This window comes from Artemia sp. Qi Xiang Cuo, chromosome 18, assembly GCF_049724085.1.
Source record: "Artemia sp. Qi Xiang Cuo chromosome 18, ASM4972408v1, whole genome shotgun sequence".
NCBI classification, from domain to species: domain Eukaryota; kingdom Metazoa; phylum Arthropoda; class Branchiopoda; order Anostraca; family Artemiidae; genus Artemia; species Artemia sp. Qi Xiang Cuo.
Window position 1 is genome coordinate 29,486,449 of NC_142811.1, and position 16,671 is coordinate 29,503,119.

The window sequence follows — 16,671 nt, forward strand, 5'->3', positions numbered from 1 at the left end:
AATTTTCACATTTTTACTAACTACTGGATATGAAAATCTGAGAATAAAACTCTAAATTTGTGAAATCAGTGTCGTAACAATTAAGTTTATCATTCTTAAATTTGGTCCGACCCTCTTTTTATGTCTAGTTTTCCAAGTTTGTAGACTGGTATTTGTATTCTCTGTCGCTTTCATTCTTTCTGGGTGAATTATTCAGACAATGTTATTGTTGTTTGATCTTTTATTTGTCAATTCTTTTTATTTTGTAGAAGCTGAAGCTACTTCAACAATTGATACTGAAACGATGAGAGAAACTTCTAGTCATATTCTGTCATCTGAGCATCAAAATCAACCTTTGGGTATTTCATTGAATATAGCATCTGAGTCAGACTCGCAGGAACTGGATAGAAATGACGAAGGTATATTTGGAATTATCAATGGTACTTTAAAATTCAGGCTGATTAAAGATAATTTCTGAAAGTTTTTTCCTACCTAACAAACATTCTTCACATTTTTAGCATTCAAATAGGTCATTAAATAGTATTCCCAAAAGTGTATATTAAGGCTTAGTTTACATTTCGGCTCATAGGCAAGTGCATCAACGGAATTTAAACGCACAATACTGAAACAGTGCAAGACTAAAAGTGGGTCTTGAGCTCCTCAACATTAATCTAATAACTTTCTTTTTCAGTTACTAGAAAGTTACACTAGCAAAGCAGAGATGGAGTTTGTTTTTTACTTTAGTGATTTTTTTGAATTTTTTTCTGTCTAACTCCAATTTTTTCCCAAACATGATGCAACTTAAGAGGAAAACTTCGAATAAGACAAAAGATTAAACGCAAATAAAACTAAATGTCAAAGTACATTAATTATTACACTAAATTTAATGACTAGCTTCTCTTGCACTTTTTTTTCTAGCAGGGATTTTTTTTTAGGACTTTTTAAAATGTGAGAAAGCTCCCTCTTGTGCGGTATTATCAGTTTATCAATAATAGTTATATATTATAATTGTCATAATTATATTATATTGTAGTTATAGTAATATATTAGCGCACAAGATAAAAGCGCACAAGAGGGAGCTTTCTCACATTTTAAATAATCCTAAAAAAAAATTAAAACAATAATTATCAATAATAATTTTTAAACCATCTTTACCGAACGACTATTTATCTGTGAGATTCAGCTGTCTCGTGAGGATGATTTATATAACACTGATTCAAAAATAATAGTTTTTTGTTTTTTTTTAGTTGAATTGACCTAATATGTTTTATTATACAACCCATTTTTTGAATTTTGGGAAATAATACCTTGAAATGCCTTAAGTATAATGTCAAGTCGAAATAAAAAATATATCTTTAATAGTATGCATATTTTACAGATTCGTAGCTTGAAATGATAGATACTTGTTTTACGATTTTTAACGGATCCTAAAACCCCTCTTATATGTGGCAGCGTCAGGTTGAAGTAAGAATTGTACTTATTCATTTTGAATAGATAGCTGTGATTTGTCGCTTTATCTTACCAACACGGGAGATGGGGTCACGGGCGGGGGGTCACAAAAGGGTTATTAAAGCTGACGGTCACAATAAAACAATTTTAGAATTCTGTACTCAGTTTTTGAAGCTGATGTGTCTATTAGAAATAGTGATATCCAAGGTTGTCACTAAATTTAATTGTCACTTAAGTATCTTCTAATTCTATTTCTGAACAGGAATAGTTGAAGCCATTTTTGTTTGCAGGAGTTGAAGACTCTTAGTGAAAACTGTTTGATGAAAATGTCGACTGGTTTAAGTGAATACAAAGACGACAAAAAAGGCAAAATTGAAATGAAAGATAAAAGAGAAAATAAATTAAAGAAGGATAAAATTCAAATGCGGTTCATGCTATTGCTCCCATTTTGAACTCATCTGAGGCTAAAAGCTCTTATGGCTGTTATTGTGCTCTCTTTCGTCGACTTTATCCGAAGTGAACGCAGATTTTTTGGAAAGGATGGGGGTGGGGGGGGGGGATAAGCCAAATCACTGAGTTCGTTTTCAGAGTTATTGCATACCTATGGTAATAACTCTTTCAAACTTGTAATTTTTAAGTAAAACCGTCATACAAACTCGTACAGAAAAATTTAAAGTAAACGAGAACTTCGCATGAGGGTCTAAAGAGGGAGGCTTTGAATAGATTGAGATTAAGGAAGAGCCTGCTTAGTTGTGTCGGCCTCAGAGAGCTTGGTGATGCGGTAAGTTGTTAGTAGCAGTACTCTAGTAGACTCTGAAAATTATATATATCACATTTGTAAGTCTTTCTTATAACTGACTCCCCCCACCCCACTCCCCGCTTATGTTTAGGTATACCCATGGAGTATACATTTGGTCGTTCAATTAATATTAGCTTTTTACTTAAATCATACAAAACTATTCTTGAATGACATGGAGAAAGATAGACGTATAGCATGGAGAAAGTTTAACAAGAAAATAATTTATTGAAACCTTTCTATATATGCTGCATTTGTAAGTCTTTCTTGTAACTTACCCTCCCCCTTCTCTCCCCCTTATGCCCTCTGATACTTCACAGCATGTTGTTCCAGTATCTTGAAACGACTGCTGGTATTTCGTTACCAATCTTAGGGACACATTTTTTCCCAGCCAATGACAGCCTCACTCATGTACCTTACCAGTTGCGGATCAATATTATCTCCTGACTCTTTTTCCTCAATTGTTGAAGTTGCAAAAATGTTTTCTAACAGGCAGTCAATCATACTTTATTTGCCTACTCTACTTCGTTTGGATACAAGGGTTTTAATTTTCTAGGGGGGAAATAAAGAATGTTTCGACAGAATCCTCCAGCATGCTGACTAATGCAGACACAAGCTGAATTTCCAAGGTTAGATTTTCAATATTTCGGCACGTGGTGCTGACACCTTGGAACCCTTCCCCCTTAGCTGCTCCCCTGACTAGTTATCATGGTTGCAATCGATTGAATCGTGGATCTTTCACCCACACAAGCGAATATTCATTAAACAGAAATGTATGGTTTTCTGTATTCTTTTTAGTTGTTATGGTAGAAGTTGTACATTTTTGAACTCACCATACATTTTGAACATTGCTGCATCAGGTGTCTTTTACATGACATCTATAAAATGCATCAAATGTCCAAAACAACAACTACACTTTGACTTCATTTAACTCACCTCTGCTGCTATCTCCAACACAGTCGCTTGTGGCTCTGTCCCCAATGGCTGGATAAGCAAAAACTACACGAGGAAATCTGGTGCCATCTTCTGGATAAGTTGCAGACATAGGAAAGAAAAAAAATTGGATGATGTCCTATATTTATTTCACGATATCTGATAATGACACTGACCCCTATATTGATCTGATAATATCGGCTGCCCCATATATCGGTTGAGTTTTAAGTGTTAAAATACCAATTTTTATGTTAGTTTTATTTTATTAATTTTAGTAAAAAAAAAATTTTATTCAATATTTTGTCTTTTACTACAGGGATGATGCATTCTACTATGTGCAGGTCTAATGATGTGAGCCATCCAATACTCTTAGGCCCTAAACCGATCGTGATGGTGAAAAAACTGGCAGAGAAGGCTATTGAAGAATTAACAGTTGGAATCTGGCGTTGCGGCTCCTGTGGAAAAGCAGAGAAATCCCTTTTGATTCTAGATCTTCACATTGACACTGGCTGTGAAGAGCTTTCACCAATAGAGTGTGATGTCTGCCCTGTAGTAGTTCGTAATTACAGCAATTTTGTTGTTCATTTCATGGAACACCAAATGGGAGTGACCAGGAAATGTGCCATTTGTTTAAAAGAATCTATTGGTGATATGAGACAACATCTAGTGTTACAAGGTCACATTTCACCAAACATGTCGGAACTAGACCTGCAGATGAATGAAACACTAGTCGTTTCACAAAACCCTTCCACTAGCGGCTACTCAAATTCATCTAAATCAGAATCTGATGAAAAAGATTTAGACAATCAAAACTTGGATTATCTGTTGGTCAGTAAAAAAATCACAAAATTAGAAAGACCTAAAAAAGAACACACTGAAAGAAAAATGTATAATTGTAATCCATGCAAGAAATGCTTTTCTTCCTCGAGGGGTTTGAAAGACCATCAAATGATACATACAGCTGAGAGCCCATTTAAGTGTGATATTTGTAAGAAATGTTTTTCTACATCAAGCTGTTTGAGAAAGCACCAAACAATGCATACAGGTGAGAGCCCATTTAAATGTGAGATATGTAAGAAATGCTTTGCTTCACCAAGCTATTTGAATAGCCATCAAAATGTGCATACAGGTGACAGGCCATTTAAATGCGATGTATGTAAGAAATGCTTTCCTTTATCAAGCAGCTTGAAAAGGCATCAAATTGTGCACACAGGTGAAAAGCCTTTTAAATGTGAGATATGTAAGAAGTGTTTTTCTTCAACAAGCCACTTGAACAGGCATCAAGTTGTGCACACAGGCGAGAGGCCATTTAAATGCGATGTATGTAAGAAATGCTTTTCTTTATCAAGCTGCTTGAAAAGGCATCAAATTTTGCAAACAGGTGAAAAGCCTTTTAAATGTGAGATATGTAAGAAATGTTTTTCTTCACCAAGCCACTTGAAAAGGCATCAAGTTGTGCACACAGGCGAGAGGCCATTTAAATGCGATGTATGTAAGAAATGCTTTTCTTTATCAAGCGGCTTGAAAAGGCATCAAATTGTGCATACAGGTGAGAACCCATTTAAATGTGAGATATATAAGAAATGCTTTCCTGCACCAGGCCATTTGAATATCCATCAGACTCCATACAGGTGAGAAACCATTCAAATGTAATTTATGCAAGAGAGCATTTTCAGATAAGTTGGCTCTGAAATATCACCTAATAACCCATTGTAGGAAGAAGTGTGATAGTTAATAGTTTATAATACAAAATTTGGATGGAATAGTGATTTCTGTAGACAGAAGTTGAGATAGACGTTGAAGAATTAAAGCTGTTCATGCAAGCTAATTCTCAGATCTGAACTACCGCATTGCTCTATGTATCAGTGAAAACTTTCTGATTTTTCTTATTCTTTGACAAGTAAGGCTTGATCTCCAGGAAATCTTGTATTTGTAAAACTACAGAAGCAGACCCAGTGCCTATTTTCTTTTTTCTTAATGTCTATTCTGCCTTCTAATTTCCAGTGCCTGGTAAAATGTCTATTTAAATGGGTAATTTCAGCTCAAATAGAATTCTTCAGTGTTCAAAACGTAGGATTATCAGGATTTTGAAGTATCCAACCATTTAACAAGAAAAATCAGGTCCTGTGGTTCTTACCTTAGCGCAAAAAAGAAATGAAAAGGGTTAGTTTGTAAATAAATTAGGTTCAAAAACGTCAAAAACCTTTATTTTCGAATGGTTCAAAAACCAAGAAAAAATTATTGTCCTATCGACATAAATCGTTAATACTCAATTGTATTGTAAAATTACTACATAAACGAGCCAAATTATTATTTTAAGGGGCTCCCGAAAATTTGCCAATAATTTTTTTCTTTCTTTTTTTAAATCTAATCGTTTTAAACATACACCCAGTGGAAAAATTTACAAAAAAGTGTAAAACCAATTTGTTTATCAAAAATAAGTGCCCATGCTGCATCAAAATGGGACCCCATCCCCCCCTCTTTACTCATGCCTTCTAAAGACCAGAATATAATTTATGCTTTACTGAAAACAATCCTTATTTTGAGGTAGGTGTTTTTATTTCTCGCAATATAAAAAAAAAAATCATCATAACCAAGATTATTGAAAATATAACGGAATAGATTAACCATTAATATATGTGATGATATTCATTCCTGAAAGTCTAAATAATTTTGTTGAAAATCCTCATCATGTCCTGAAAATTTTGATTCACTGCTCTAATCTGTTCCTAACATATTGTTGATACATCCTTTTGACAAACTGTTTGCAAACCGTGTGTTTTGATTTAGTCCAACTTCCTTTTTGATTTACCTAAAAGTTTCATCTTAATATACTTAGCAAAGCTGCTAAGTATATTAAGATGCTAAGTATATTAACAGCTGCCAATAGAAAAATAGAAAAATAGTAACAGTCCCAATAGAAAAAGTAGTTGTTGTAGTAGTTGTTGTAGTACATATTGCATTTGAGTCAATTAATAATCCCCCTCATCTTTACATGAAAGCTACAACCTAATACCTTAAGCCGCTTCTCAGGTAAGCCCTTTTGACAATCTGCATGAACATCGTTTGCTTTGATTTAGTTCAACATTCCCTGAAAGTCTCACTTGACTGCCATTGACCTTTTTGGCACCAAAGGTGAAAATCGCCCCCATCCCAATGAAAAATTCTATGTAAAAACAATGGGCAAATTCCATAACTTACAGCCTTTGCCTTCTGGGCTGTGGTTGGACCTTTCAACTATTCTGAATAAAATGGCTCTCTTGAAATTGGATTTGATGGACTTGGAGGAAAGGTGCGTGAGAGGAGGCTGGTTGCCCTCCAAGGTGCGTGAGAGGGGGCAGGTGATTGGGTGGGTAAGTAGGGTTAAAGCCTTGCTCTCTTATCTGTCTGAACTAATAAAGTACGAAATTCGTTTTTTTTTTTTACCAAAAATTACCTTTAATACATTATAAACTAGGGTTTTATCCAGACATTTGGGGATGTTAGAGGGGCAAAGGTACAGTTGAATAGGAAGCAACTTCATGGAAATTTTACTAATAGAAATTCTTGGGATCTAGTGGAGTACTTCAATAGGAGGGGGAAATAAACATGAAAAGGTTCAGAAATCGTTTTTAAGCTGCATTTTTTTACATGGATATAAACTGTCTAAAGATGTAAAATCACCAAATTTCTGATTACCCATCGTAAAACTTGTTTTATATAGTTAGCAAATATTAGTTACATCTGGTTATTTCAGCAATCTGAAGAAAATCCCGTCGTGTTATGCAAAGGTCAATGCTAGCCCCAAGAAACAGCATTACTAAGCCTTAAACTGATTTTACTTTTTGAGCTGAAGCTCTCAGGCATAGGCACTTTTAAAGATTGAAAAAGGGTGTATTTTACCTGTTTCGAAGAATTTTTCCAAAGACTTCACTGAAGTATTTGAATTGCTTGGATGCATTATATGTCGGACCAAAGATACTGCTCTTTATTTCTAGAATAAGCGAGAACTGCTTTCGTCTGAAATAAGTTTTAGTGTTTGCAGTATAATACTTTAATGCAAGTTGATCTAGTGAACAGATAGGATCCACCACTAGACTAGTCCAAACTAGACGGCACTAGTACAAACTGCCGTTGCTGATCCCCAGTCCATGACCGGCAGTGCTGATCTTCTCAACAGATGAACACCAATTTCTCGAGTGTGTGTCAGCTAGCCACTCAATCTTCTGTTCTTCGAGTTATTATTGGGTTCTAAGGAAAATTAATTTTATCTTTGAATCATCTTTTTAATCTCCAATTGCTTTCAAAACTGATAGACCATTTCGTTCTTTTATCAGTTTGAGAATGTCTCAAGTCTTTAATCACTTATACAAAATTTATTCAAAGATCAACAGACTCAGAATTTTTCTCTTTGGAAAAGTTTATTTTCCACAGAGGAGGGAAGTGGATTTCCCCGCATTATTTGAAGAAATGATCAAACATTAAACAAACAAAAGACAAGTTTTATCAACTGAAATGCATGAGCAGTATTCAAACTTGAAAGAACAGAAATTGTTCTGTATATGAGAGGGGCTGTTCCCTCCTCGATACTTCGCTTATTATGCTAAAGTTTGACGTTTGTCCCAGTTGCTTAAGACTGCCTCATGAAACATAAGGGTTGGGCCATTCGATTAGAATCAGAAGGTTTTTTAAAGATACTGAAAACTTCAAGATTAAGAGCAAGGGATTGAGATGTGGGCAACCCCCTTTGTCTATGGTGCTATTTTTGTTCGTTTCAATTTTGCTCCTTACTATGAGTTGAAGAAAGTTTTTTTTTTATTTAATTCACTGAAGGTTATGCATATTCCTCATAAATGATTTACGATTCAAAAATGATTAATTATCTTAAAAAATGATTTAAACAATCTCTTTAAGAGACTGCTTATTATTAGCTGAATTAAGTTAATAAATGTGTACTAGTAGAAATAAGTATTAAAAAAGGTTGCTAGCTTACATTAACAGTGTTAATGTGCTATGTTGTTAAACCTTGTGAATTTTGTGGGCCATTCGATTTGAATCAGAAGGTACTGTACAAAAGGTACTGTTTAAAGGTACTGTTTTAAAGGTACCATATATTTTATTGTTGTTAGTTTTTCTGTTGAATAAAATACATTCAATGTCCCCCCCCCAACATGGGGGAACCAAACTGTTTTCTATTTTTTGGTTGTTTTACAATCCTGTATTGTAGACTGTTGCTTCATTATGGTTGAACCCTCTCCCCCACCCCTCAGGTTATACATTGGCACAATGTATATATATTTTTTTAGACCAGCGCACTGTAACGAAAGAGCTGTCGTAGAAGCTTCGAAAAGGGCTCATTCGATTGGAAATACGAAAAGGACTAAATTTTAGTATTTTAAACTAATCTTAGTATAAAAATTTTTCTCTTTTCATTCCAGTAAGCAGTCATTCACTAAACTTGATTTGAAATTTAACAACAGATTCCACAGTGTTGAATTGAAAAGCGTTTGGCGAATTCCGTATATCTGGAAGCTCGAGAATAAAGCTTAGAACTATAGCGTCTATATTGCTTTCTGAATCAAGATAGAAATATGTGTATTGTTTTCCTGATTTAACTTTCCTGACAGATTAAGCTTTTAAAACAAGCAGAAAATGGACTGACATTGTGTAAACTGCTGATCCAATATTTTTAATTTAGAACATTTATTTATTGAAAATATTAGGCTCGGACAAATTACGAGATTCATTTGTGCTGGTGAATTAAACAGCTTTTGTTTGTACGTAGAACAATTTGTTTTTCAATATAAAACTAGAGGTGCATAACAAGTCCTATTGGGCTTTAATAATAGAGACGAAACCAGTTTTGAGGTTAGATATAAATATAATATTTTATTACCTGACAAAATCAAACAAAAGAGACAGAGTACATAAAAATACAAGAAAAAGACAAATATACGACAAAATACAAGTTTTAGACACAATGTGATACTCACTAGCAAGAAAAGACTAGTTAAACCATAGAGAAAACAAAAACACTGAGTTCAAGTGGCGAAGGATTTCATACCACGGATGTCTTTTAACATTATTATTGAACTTTGAGATCTGATTAAGAATGGCTGATCTCGGGTCTCCTATATTATAATTCCTAATAAGAAAAGAATTTCGGGACCAAATCGGGAGACGAAGTAGAAACTTGGCATACTTAAAGAAAACAGATCGAAGTTTACGTTTATCGCTCTCAGAAAAAAATTCTACAAAAAGGACTCAAATTCAAAAAGTGAGGGAGTGCAATTGCATTATAAAGGTGAGCTGAAACTTTTCTGTTGAACCTCAACTTATTCGAAACAATTTTACATTATGCAAAACCAATTCGCTTCTGTAGATGGTCGATAAGCAATCAACGGGTTGTTTTTAGAGTTGAACCGATAGGAAGGCCAAGGTAAGTAATGAACTGGACCGGCTTAACATTTGTTTTTCCAAGAGCAATCTTAAAACCATAGGGGACTGATTTCCAGTTAAAAAGCAGGATTTCTAACTTTTCTGCGTTAAACTCTAATCCGAGCTGCTTATAATCATTCTGAAGAATGTTAAAGTTTCCTCTATACATTTATGTATCATTTATTTATTATTGTTATTTTTTTTGGTTTGTTTGTTTTATACCAGACACTTTATAGAAGGAGCTGTCGTAGAAACTTCAAAAAGGAGTGATTAGAAATTGTCCTTTTTGATAATCAAAAGTGATTGGAAGGCAACCAGCCCCCCACGCCCATCATTTCCCTTACACATCCAATTTAAATTTTGAGATACCCATTTTGTTCCGCGTATTTGAAAGTTCTGGACCTCCTATTGTGAGGGTGACCACCCCCCCCCCCGTCTCCCCCTCAGAGCCCTTGGCGAATGGGTTTTAAGTTATGTCCTGTGAGTATATAAGGATTTTATAGATATATTTTTAAAGATCAAATAACAAGGCTATTGAGGTTGAAACAAGCCGTCAAAGCCTGGGGTAAAGGATTTTAAGTTATGCCCTGTGAGTATAAAAGGTTTTTTGTAGATCATAAAACAAGGCTATTGGGTTTGAAACAAACTATCGAAGCCTGGGACAAAGGATTTTAAGTTATGTCCTGGGGGAATTTAAGGTTTTTATGGAAAGAATAGTTGTATAGACGTTAGAGGAGTCTCATTTGGTTGAAAATTGGAAGTTATAGTTTCCTTTTAAGAGTCAAAGGTGATGGAGGGCAACTATCCCCCCTTACCCCGACTACCCCTCTTCACCAAATGCATCTGACTGAAACTGAGATAGCCATTTTGTGGAAAGTTTTTATGGAAAGGATAGTTGTATAGACTTTAGAGGAATTTCATTTGGTTGAAAATTGAAAGTTATAGTTTCCTTTTAAGAGTAGGACATTAAGCCCCCCCCCCCCCCCCTTCCACGCCAATCATTTCCCCCGAAACATCCAATCAAACGTTAAGATAGCAATTTTTGTACAGCGAATTTGAAGGGCCTCACCATTATGTCTTTGAGGATGACAACCAGCCCTCAGGGAAAGGATTGTAAGCAAAGCCCAAGGGGCCTACAAGTTTTTTACAGAAAGGGTGGTCGTATATACTTCAGCAGGGTCTCATTGGAAAGGTTATCAGAAGTTTAGTGCTCTTTAAGAGTCAAAGTGATCAGAAGGTAGTTCCTTCGAGGTTTATTATAATATTCTTAGCCTTAGCAGTACCCGCTACAGAAGTAGTAGTCTGTCGTGGAAAAAGTGGGGTAGCAATGCTACAGGGCAGTTTTCAAATTTGTTGGCAGAAAATACGATTTTTACATGTAAAAATAATTTTTGCTAAGAAAAAAGCTGTAAAAACACAACACAAGCACTATGCAAAAAGTTGGGTAGCACAGTAGCAAGGCTACTTGGTAGTTTTCATGGCCAAGTAAAATTTGTTGGCAGATTTGGTCGGAAAAAACCAGTGCTTCTACTATCCCCAAAATTTTCGGGGATTTCCCCAAAAATTTGCCTCCTCGAAAAAAAGTTCCTAAAAATCAATCGTTTAGGGTTACCACCCCTAGTGATTTATCACTAGTGACAATACACTCCTAGACAGCCAGCTTTAGTAGCCCCCCGCCTCTTATTAAACATCCCTAATAGGCTAGCTGTATCTGAAAATGTTTTTAAGACCCAAAGCAAAGATTGAGGTCTAAGCCATTTGTCTCTGATTTTTCTGTAGCCTGCTGGTATTGGTGTGATATAGGGACAAATCCCTGCTTTTCATTCAAAAAAATGTTACACTTCTTACCTCAACTTGAGGTAACTTCATGTAAGAGGGGTTTTAAGCTCTTTTCAAAATCCTAAACAATTATCTATTAGCCTATTTCAAGCCATCGTTCTGTAAAATTTGTATAATTTTAAAGAGATACTTTTGATTTCGACTAGATATTATATTTAAGGGATTTCGGGGTCTTTTTTAAAATTCCAAGAAATAGGTTGTTTAATAAAACATTTTAGGTAAAATGAATTTTAAAAAAATATTATTTTTGAATGAGCATTTACAGATAAATGATCTTCACGAGACAGCTGAATCTTTTGGTAGCGACGGGTTAGTTTACCACCGAAACCGCTTGACAAATATAATCAAGACTATCATTTATTATTGAAAACTGATAATACACTACAAAAGGGAGTTTTCTCTCATTTTAAATAGTTCTGAAGAAAAAAGAAAGTCCCTAATTGAAAAAAAAACAAGCCAGTCATTATGTTTAACGCAATAATTTATGTCATTGTAAGTTGAATTCTATACTTGTTTATCTTTAATCTTGTTTGAGTTGAATCATGTTCGGAAGAAAATTAGCGTTTAGCAGAAAAAATAAGAAAATATCAGTGTATTAATTAGCTTCAGCTTCTAAAAATAGAAATAAAAATTAACCGATAGAAAATCAATCTACTATTATTCCTAGGAACAAAATTTTTCTCGTTTGTTATTAAAAATTGATTCAATAACCATGTTTGTATAATTATACCTTCGTGGTTGCAATCCACTTCCAAGGAAATCCTAGGTGAAAAAGCGTCAGGGAAATTTTGATGTTCTGGTGAAAGAGAAGAATTTGAAGTTTCCATTAGGGTTTCAGCAGCACTTTTTGAAGGACATTCAACACCTACAATAACAAACAAGAATAAAAAACTTCAAATGCAATAAAAATACTATCTTAACAAATTACTCAGAAACAAAGAAGCTCCAAAACCAAAGAAAGCAACAAAAACAGATAGCAAAATTTAAAAAGGTCGTAAAACGAGAGCTTCGAACAAACTCAAGAGTGATAATCTATACGTTACATCAATAAATCCAGTTAATTACCTCCTTTTTCACAAATTTCAATATTGAAATACTTTATTAAGCGTTTCTTAGTTAAGAAAAAGAGAACAGAAAATTTGAATATGCAATTAATCAGACTTCAAGTTTATCCGAATTTAGTCAGTGATAGCAAAGCGTAGTTAACTTTTTCACAAGGTTAGAAACATGGTTGCTGAAAGAACAGTTAATACTGAAAGTCAAAGCAAGAATAATTGCAGTTGAAGTGGTAGAGAACCAGGGTTCAGGACAAGCTACGTCCCGTTTAAGTGTATTAAAGAGCATCACCTTTGTTTTGTTCGCGTGTATTTGAAGTCTATTATTCCTGGACTGATAAGGGAAACTGTCTTTTAATTCACCTTGGAACTGGGGTATTGCTTGAGATTTATCTACGAGAAATTTGAGCAAGGCGGACAGATCATCGACGTGTTTAAAGCGTTCATCAAAGTCAAAGAGAACGTGGTTGATCAGTCAAGAACAGTAAGGCAGCCAGCTTGGTACCTTGGGGAGCTTTTTCAGCGGTATTTCAGCCAATTTAGAGTTGAGATCTCTGGCAAAAAGCGCAAAATACACGCTGGTTAAGGCTTCTGAGGAAATCGACTATCAACACCAGAGTCTGTTTTTTAGCCCTTATTTGCTTCAGGTTTTGCACAGGAGTGACATGGAAGATGAAATCGAAAGCTTTACAGTAATCAGCGAGCAGGAGGTCTATTATGGTGTTTCCCCTGTCTTGCCATTCAGTTATCAGGAGATAGAGATACACAAGGTAATGGGTAGGGCTTATTCTTTTCAAACACCCATACTGGAAAGGGTCTAGAAAAGGGTTGATGCATTTCTCCAGGATGTGGTGCACACGAATAGTTCTGCAGGAGTAGTGAAGTTAGTGAATCGACTTCGAGATTGATGATTGTGTATACTAAACTGCCGATATGTGTAATATTGAACTATGTATATATATATAATTGTAAATATCTTAACAAGGGAAATTCATCAAGAGCCTTAATTTTGGTTTTATGCAAATGACATCGCGTAGTAAAAATTACAATGACGTCATATACGTAAAAAAATACAATGGCGTCATATATTATTTCGTAAGATTAAAGTAAAAAGCTAATATTAAACTGAATGATCAAATGTTCACTCTCTGAGTATATCCAGGCGTAAGTGGGAAGAGAAGGGGAGGAAAAATTATAAGAAAATCACAAATGTGATATATAGAAAGGTTTCAATAAATAATTTTCTCGTCTAGCTTTCTCCATGTTGTAGGTCTACCTTTCTCCATATCATTTGCTAAGAATTTTACATTATTTATCTATTAGAATAGAATTGAACTTAAAATTTATTTATACAGCATAGCTGTATAAGTTCCGAAGAAAAAGAAAGTCCCTGCTTAAAAAAACAAGTGCCTAACAAGCCAGTCACAATTTTAATGCAATAATTAATATACTTTTAAGTTTAATTCTTTACTTGTTTTTTTTTGTTTGTTTTGAAGATTTTCTCTTAAGCTGCATCATGTTATTCATATTCGGGAGGTGTTTTGCAGAAAAAATTACAAATAAATCAGCAAAGAAAAAAAAATCCCCCTCTACTTCGCTAGCGTAACTTTATAATTACTTAAAAGAAAGTTGTTAGATTAAAGTTGAGTCTCAAGACCTACTTTTAGTCTTCCACTGTTTCAGTACTTTGCCTTTTCAATTCCTTTGATGCACTTGCCTACGAGTCAATTGCAAACACAAGCCTTATTATATAGTTTTGGCAATACTATTCAAATTCTAACAACGTGAAGAATGTTTGTTAGGCAGGTAAAATCTTTCGACAAAATTATCCCTAATCAACCTGAATTTTAAAGTACCACTTTTAGTTCCAAATATACATTCATCATTTCTATCCAGTTCAAGTGAGTTTAACTCATATGCTGTATTCAATGAAATACCTAGAGGTCGATTTTGATGCTCAGATGACAGAATATAACTAGAAATTTCTCTCATAGTTTCAGTATCAATTGATAAAGCAGCTTCAGCTTCTAAAAAATAAAAAGGATTAACAGATAGAAAATCAATCTATAATAACATTGTCTGAATAATTTACCTAGAAATAATGAAACCCAGAGAGCATACAAATATCAGTCTATAAACTTATAAAATTAGATAAAACAAGAGGTTTGAATAAATTCAAAAGTGATTGTTACAATCAAATTTGATTGTTACGAGCCTGATTCCACGAATTTAGAGTTTTATTCACAGATTTTCATATCTTGAGGTTCATGAATAGAAACAGATTTATATTCACTCAAGAAAAAAATGGCAAATTAATTGGCATTTTTTCAACAAAATTTTTCCTTTCTCATTAAAAGTTGATTCAACAAGAATGTTCGTTTAATTTTACCTTCGTCAGCACTATCCACTTCCGGGGAATCAGATTCTAGAGGTGCTATGGAAATCCTGGGTGAAACACCCTTAGAGATATTTTGATGTTCTGGTGATAGGGAAGAATTTGAAGTTTCTATTAGGGTTTCGGCAGCACTTGTTGAAGGACCTTCAACACCTAAAATAAGAAACAAAAATAATAATAAGAAAAAAACCTAAATTGCTATAAAAATACAATCTCAATAGACTACTAACAAAAATGAAATTCCAAAACTCAAGGAAGAACAAAAAAGACAGCAAAACTTAAAAGGGGGGTAAAACGAGTGCCTCGAACAAACTCAAAAGGGATAATCCAAACATTACATTAATAAACTTCGCGAATTACCGCAAATTACTTTTTCAGAAATTTTAACATCAAAATACTTTAAAAAGTGTTCCTCTGTTAAGAAAAAGAAATCAGGAAAATTTGAATTTGCAATTAATCAAACTTTTGTTCAAACGAACAAGAACTATTAGATATTGTTTGATCCAAGCAGAACAACTTCCAAGAGTTTGCTGATGTTTTGAGCTAGACAACAACAGATAAAGCACAAAAAAGACCCACAAAATTGACCTCTTCTTTTATCTGATTGGATTCAACAATAGCAGTACCAACATTAAAATCCTTTTATTTCATAAAATATTTTCTTTGACACATATTAATGTTATTTTTAGATTAACCAAAGCTTTTTATGCCTATACCAAACAATAAAAATAAAGGATTGAACTAACAGTTGAAAAGTAATGTTAGATTAATGGTTTCAGTTAGACCCCGGCGCCAAGCCGAAGAGGGAAGACTGGCGGCAGCGGGGCCAAAAATAGCAGCGGCGGCGCCTCTCCGGCACGCCACCGGTAAGGTGTCTGCGGCGTGGTGCAGGTAAGATGTCGGTGGCACGATCAATGTTGACCGCAAACATTAATGTTTTCATCAGTCTTTCTCAAACCACAGCTTAAATTAACAAATTTACTTTCTCTACTCATTGACAGTACACTTTCACAGGATACTCCACCTAGTAGCTACTGGTAGAAACCAAACTGTCATATTTGCCATGTAACCAAACTGTCACATGGCAAAAATCTCACCTCCCTTCACTCTCCCTTTTGTATTTTTTCAAAGCAGCCATAAAATGTTCTATAGAATCCGTCTCTGCTTTAAATTAAAAAAAAATAATTAACTTTTTGGCATCGCTGATTTAAATAAAAAATTACAATATATTATCATTTAAATATAATACTTCCCTACCCCACCCCCCTCTGGATACCACCTTGATAGAATAACGTCTCTACTTTAAATAAAAAAAATAACTTTTTGGCACCTCTGCTTTCAATAAAAAAATTCAAGGTACTATCAATTAAATATAATAGACAGGGTTATACAAAAAAATTTAGACAGGGTTACGTGCGCGCACGTAACCCCGTCTAAATTTTTTTTTCATAATTTCCTGAATTAAATTTCTTGGTACTTTGAAATTATTTTCAACAATAGTGTAACTATCATGTGACATGTTACTTTTATATTATTTTATTAAATAGCGTAACTATCATGTGACCTGGTACTTTGAAATTATTTTCTACAATAGTGCAACTATACAATGCCATGGTACTTTGATATTATGTTCTACAAAAAACTACCGTTCCTTTGACTGGCTATATTGAAATTATTTTCTGTTAAAGTGAAACTACCCTTGGACTTGGTACTTTGAAATCATTATCTATAAAAACGTAACTATCAAGATAGAAGGTAATTATATATTATATAATAAAAAAGCGTAAATATAATGTGATATTGTGCTT

General features: G+C 34.2%; 1 pseudogene across 1 annotated transcript; it reads left to right on the forward strand.

Annotated features, from left to right (window-relative positions):
- Positions 1-249: 249 nt before the first annotated feature.
- On the forward strand, positions 250-5,114 carry LOC148941399 (uncharacterized; annotated as a pseudogene). The gene is made up of 2 exons (XR_016143252.1): positions 250-398; positions 3,474-5,114. The product of XR_016143252.1 is annotated as an uncharacterized LOC148941399 (transcript).
- The last annotated feature ends 11,557 nt before the right edge of the window (positions 5,115-16,671 follow it).